This window comes from Somniosus microcephalus, chromosome 19, assembly GCF_052327205.1.
Source record: "Somniosus microcephalus isolate GS21.2 chromosome 19, FLI_Smic_1.0, whole genome shotgun sequence".
Taxonomy (NCBI): domain Eukaryota; kingdom Metazoa; phylum Chordata; class Chondrichthyes; order Squaliformes; family Somniosidae; genus Somniosus; species Somniosus microcephalus.
The window spans coordinates 67,392,029-67,398,186 of NC_141005.1; the positions used below are offsets into that span (position 1 = coordinate 67,392,029).

A 6,158-nucleotide genomic window follows, 5' to 3' on the forward strand; every position below is an offset into this window, starting at 1 on the left:
AAGAATTCTGGTATCAGTAAAAGCGACCACGAGACTGTTGGATTGTCGTAAAACCCCAAGTGGTTCACTAATGTCCTTTAGGAAGGAAACCTGCCGTCCTTACCCGGTCTGACCTGTATCAGACAGTCTCACCAACCTGGCTCGCTCTCAACTGCCCTCTGAAATGGTCCAGCAAGCCATTCCGTTGTACCGCCACCTTCTCAGGGCAACTAGCGATGGGGCATAAATGCCAGTCTTGCCTGCACAACCCACACCCTGAAAATGATTTTTTAAGGAAATATACATAATTTATTTATTGCAATATTTTTAGCGTTAAATTGAAAGCTGTCTTCTTTTATCCAAGTTCAAAATGGAATACTCAGATGAGCTATCTGGGGGCAAGTTCCAGTAGCCTTTGAAGCGAAGCTCATCAAATTATTGGTCCTTTGGAAAGGCATATTTTATATATGTTAACACCAGCTCGTACAAATCGGCCAAACTTTAGGTATCAATTACTGACAGATACCACAACAAGCACATTAGTAGAAGGGTAAATAGTTCATACTTTATTTTAATGTTAAAATGGTTAACATTTCTGTTTTCTGATCATTGGGAAGAAAATCGGTTGATCATAAAATGGACCCGCTTTAACATCAAAAGCGAGATACCCGCATAATAAAAGGATATTTCCAGATTCTCACTGCTTCTACTAGATGCAGGGGTTAAGGAGGGGTTGTGTGAGGGTCATATCCCAGGTAACTTACATCACAAATGCAGTCAAAAGCTATGGTACACTACAAGGATTTTAGACGAACTTTTCCTGTCTGTTTTGCACTTTTAGTTTCCTGCTCTGCTTTACTGCTTCTGTATATTCCATTTACAAATAAATCTGACTATTCCTTTTGAACTAGATACTTTGGTCTGACGTATGTTTTTCTACCTTTTGAAGACAAGCGAGCATGGTGGTTAACCCCATGATCTCTGGTGGCCAATCACACAATAAAAGCGTTGTTGTTGTGTATGGACATTGTGATTCAGAAACCCTCGGTACAGGATGCAGGTTTTGGGTCACAGGTAATTTGGTCCACTTGTAGAAACTGATTGTTTGCAGTGAACGCAATGGGAGAAAGCCCAAATATTAACAACTGCCGGCAGCTAAAGTGAGATAAATATCACTCACAGACTAAACAGGTTGCTTAAAGTTTAAAGCAAATGACTAGAAGCAAACTAGGCTTTTAATGTATCCATAGACTTGTTCTTCGAAGCTGTTAACTTGTCAACTATCCAAGGAGTCTAACCATAAACTAGTGTGGATGACAATCCAGTGTGCTTCCTCAATATCCCCATCTCTAACGAAAAGTGAAGGTAGCCAAGTCTGAAATTGTTAGTCAGTGTTCCTACTAGAGTGCTGTGGGTTAAAAGTTAATAACTTTTCCCCAGACTTCAGTTTGGTTGGAGCGGAGCAGAACAACTTATATAGTGAGGCCACGGTGGGACTGAGAGGGGAGGTTGAAGCGGCGAGTCACAGGGAGATCAGGGTCATATTATAGATAGAATGGTGGTATTCAGAAGTGTTTGGAACCACTCGATCTGCGTTTGGTCTCCTCAACATAGAGAAGATACGCTGTGCATAAAGTATACTAGATTGGAGGAAGAGTACCTGTGAATAGTTTTCTCGTATGGAAGGGGTACTCGGGGACCAGGGATAATGGCGGGGAAGAGGGGACCGAATAGGTATTGTACCGGCTACATTTGCACGGGAAAGTGGTGGGGAAACGACAGCTGGATGTCGTGGTGGTGAAAGAATGAATAAGTGATTCCCATAGAAAAGGGCCACTCTGACTGCAGAGGAGGGATGGGCCAAGTCGTAAGTGCTGGGAAAAGATATACATTGTAGGTGCAGAAATGACGGGGTACAATCCGGCAAATATGAAGGCTGGTGGTTGGAAGGTGAGGAAAAAGGGACCCCCCATTGTTGTGAAAGGAGAAAGGAGAGAGGGAGTCTGAGTAGAGGCGAGAGTAATAGAATGAACGCAGCCAGTGTTTCTGTTGATTACAACAGAGAAGAAGCATGGGATGAAGAAAAAGGAAATTTGAAAAGCGCCGGTGCCCTTATTGTGGTGGCCAGATACCAGGGAACTCGGGAAACTGGAGGAAATCGGTGGACTCTTTAGAGAAAGCAGATGGAAAAACACACCCCAGATAGGCATGCGAGTTTGTGGGCCTGCAATAGATGTCCTTGGGAATCTCATTGCCAGAGATTGGGACGTTTTATTAAGTTAAATGCGCTATATAAGTATAATAAGTTGTTGTTGAGGAGATAGAAGCAAATGGAAGAGTCGGAGGTGTATCACTTAAAGGTGAAGGATTCATGGAAATTGAAAATTCAGTAAATATAACGGGTACATAAACGTAGTGAATCTCTGGCTCAGAGTTCAGGTCCCACGCCGAGCTGCTCCTGTGTTCCATGTCTCCAACTGTTGCATCCAAATGAGAAGTGAATGAGTTCACTTGTCTGAACACAACAGCAGCAGAAGGGCTAAGAAGTGGAACTTCAAAGGAGTATTTCCCAGGTGTGGATTATACGAGAAACACTCGGAAAATATTCCCGTCAGCTATTTAGTTACAAATTTTCCATCACACTTAAACTCGGGATTGTTCCACAAGGTCTATATTGAACCAAACCTTCGGTAACATTCGGCTAAAAAGTTTATACTCAAATCAGTATATATTTCAGGACACACCTTTCAACATTTGACTTCGAAATGTTTCTATGTTCTAAAATCTTTCATCATTCAAATTGTTGCTACAAAGAACTATCAACTATTTAATGGATCAGGCATCCGTCTATAATCTTTAATGGAATTTATTTTATTTTTAATAAAGTTTCTTGAACATTCTTTGAGGCAGAAGGCTAAAGATGAGACAGATGTTCTTATTGTTGATTCCTGCGCTGGGTGGCACGTGGGAGAATTTGTCTCAGTTTCTCATAATCTGCGACCCGGGATTACTGGCTCATACCAGCTCTCCAGATGGTCTCATGAATTGACTGCAAAACAACGCCAACAGTGTGGATAATTCCTCATTCAGAAAGAAGCACTTCGGCCATTGTCCCTCTGACAGCAGCGATCGGCTGTTGAGTGTGGGAAACGCAAAGAACCCCGGGCTCACGCTTGTCCCTGTCCATTCGGACCTATAAATACAGGAGCCGTTGGACAGAGCCGCAGCAGACAGGGCCTGTCGGGCACTTGTTTAAGGCTCCACTGCAGAGGGTCCAGGGAGTGGCTGTAAGAATATCGCTAGCGTTTGAAGACAATATTGGGTAATAGAATCCCACCCAAAGAACAACACAGCGTGAGTGAGAAATATCTAAAACATGTTGGATTAGCATTAACTGTATATATTTAGCATTGATTGTGCAATACAATATTGATGTGTGATATTAATCTTCTGGAAGTTTTCTGAATTACTAAAATGTTTGTTATTTTTTAGTTGTTGACAACAACCATAGAGAGAAGATGCCGAGATCGAAAGGGGCCCGCAACACCTGTCTACAGACTGGACTGGAGACCGATTCAGGAACAACCACAGATTCAAGCCTTTACACAGCGCCGTGCTGGAAATGAGAGGTCATCGTGACCTGAACCCTTAGCGTCAGGAGCAGGATCCCGGTAAGCCATCGAGTCCCTGGCACACAACAGTTATAAAGGATACCTTTTAAAACAGTTCCTTGTTCCCAGGCAGGATATTTATGACTCCTGTTTTTTCTTGTATTTCAGCTGATATCCCAGTAATTCTGCATTAGAGATTACAGCGGAGGATACTCGGGGGGCGCGGCGCTTGCTCGCTGCACAAGAACGGTTTTCAACGTAACCTCCTGAAACAGGTGCCCAGATCTCCAAGTCCAGCCAAGGCGTCATGTTTTCCGGAAACGCCTTTGCATTTTCCATCCTGTCAGACCGAACCAAGCAGACAGTTCAGCCCAACAGCACCGCAAATCCGGGCACCCTGGCAGAGCTGAAACACTTGGACATTTTATAGAACTGAGGGAACGATACTGACTTAAAACTAGACATACAAAACTGGAGATGTGCTCTGGCGCATAACAGTATTCCAAAATGGAAGCAGTGTCATTAAAACCTTCACATTGAAGGAGATGGACAGTTTGTTAAAGGATTATTTCTGATCCTTATCTGTATAATGTCATAATACGTGACCCGTGTTCTACAATATTTGTAGAGTTACTCAATCTGTATATTCACAGTGAATATGTGCAGTAGTTGAAATAACGGCAAACAATTGTGTAGGAGAAAGGTCTCCATATCGATTCCTGGTAAAGTGTATCAGAGATGGAATGTGATTTGCCTTGATAAGTACAATTTGTATTTTTGGTAGAAAAGGATATCAGTAACTGAGCACTGTATTTTGTAACGTTATAACAAACAAACCCAGTACAACAGATTTTTTTTTAAACAGAAATCTCCTACTGATCAGTTTTATAAATAGATTATTGGTGTTTCGCTTCTTTTCACCTTTTGTGTAAGTGGGTCCTAAAGGCTGCATTTCTCTGTATCAGTGGTGTGATCACGTCACTGTGGTATTGAAAGGGTTAACAGAAACCCGCTAATTATTATAGTCACATGTCTTCATACTGAAGGGGTTGAGTAGTTTGTTAAAAGGATATTCAGATCCTTGCTTGTATGATGTCACAATGTGTGACCCGTGTTCTACAATATTTGTAGTTTCTCAGTACTATATCTGTATATTCACAGTGAATATGTACAGTAGCTGGAATAATTAAACAGTTGTGTAGGAGATTTCTCTCCATATTAAACCCTGTTAAAGTGTGTCAGGGATGGAAAGTGATTTGTCTTCTTGTTGAAGATGATTTGTATTTTCTGTGAAAGACTTAATAAATAATAACTCAGTAAGTACTGCCTATCTTCGACAACACACATTGTATAAAATAAATCAATGCAATGCATTCTTATGTGACTATCGAGAAGAGGAATAGAGAGGTGTAGGGAGGCACAGGTGTTTGGGATAGTAATTGCAAAGCGCAGAAGCGTGTCAGGGATTGAAATGATTCCTCGTCGTGTTGAAGGTGGTTGGTATAATTTCGTTAAAGGTTTTAAAGTGCAGAACGGAAGCTCAGAAACGGTCCATTTTCAGCATTCATTGAGTAAACACCTACTGAGACATTGAAGGGAGGTTTTCTGTGTGCCTTCACGTAAGGCACAGAGGAAACCTTCCCCTAAAATGCTTCGCTGTCCTAACTTTACCTGACCGGCATGCGACAGTCCAGCTCACGGCAATCTGAATACATGTGGGGTGGACCCAGTTTGGGAGATAGCGGAGTTCGATCAATCAAAGCCAGTTCAAAGAGTTTTCCACTGTGCTTTTCTATCAAAGGGTTCAGAACTAGAGCTTGTAACCGTTTTGGAAAACAGTTAAATCATCGATTCTGATTATAATCAAATAGTCTGCCGAATGCCTCTACAACCCAAGTGTGTGAGAGACCCCTTCTTATACCCTTACTGTCAATCAAAACCTATGGAGTCCTCCTGAGCCAATCACTGGCCTACATCCCAAAATCAAATCATAAAGGTGCCACGTCCACAGCACCTTGGTTTACACAGGTTCTAGTCTTATGACACGCTTGCATCATCTGTTCTTGACCACCAAGACTCATATCTGGGGTAGTCATAACAATACAAAAGGAACATGTCTCCATTGTAGAGATATGGATCCCTGCTTTTCGCTGCGAAAGGCCTATATTATAACATTCCAACACAGTGGCAGCTGCACCTTACCTTGCTTCGCAGGTTAACTGCAGCCTATTCGACCATGGCAATTCTCTTTCTCACCCCAGGCCGCCTGGTTACAGATTACTCACAGATTTTTAATTATAAGGAAAAGGGTTACATGTCACATATAACGCAGGTTATCATTGCATACAATTGATGATTACAGACTTGTACATTTAATTCTTATGCATGATAATAAATCCCTTACTGATGATTCTAAGATATTAATGGTTATAAGATATCAAAACAAGTATTCTAAAAATCAACTAACCACGATAATCTCACAGTCCCTTTGCCTTTTATCTCAGTCCCTGGAATTCCATTAATTCTTTCAGCTGTTCTCACAGACATCTTGTCTGCTCTTATCAATAA

At 41.7% G+C, this 6,158-nt stretch overlaps 1 long non-coding RNA gene across 2 annotated transcripts; it reads left to right on the forward strand.

Moving 5' to 3' along the window:
- The first annotated feature begins 3,169 nt into the window (after window positions 1-3,169).
- Window positions 3,170-4,910, forward strand: LOC147104593 (uncharacterized). 2 transcript variants are annotated; one of them, XR_015072366.1, is made up of 3 exons: window positions 3,183-3,333; window positions 3,472-3,650; window positions 3,759-4,910. It is a non-coding gene; the product is annotated as an uncharacterized LOC147104593 (long non-coding RNA). The 2 variants fall into 2 exon arrangements; XR_015072365.1 differs by having other exon boundaries at window positions 3,170-3,333; window positions 3,472-4,910.
- The last annotated feature ends 1,248 nt before the right edge of the window (window positions 4,911-6,158 follow it).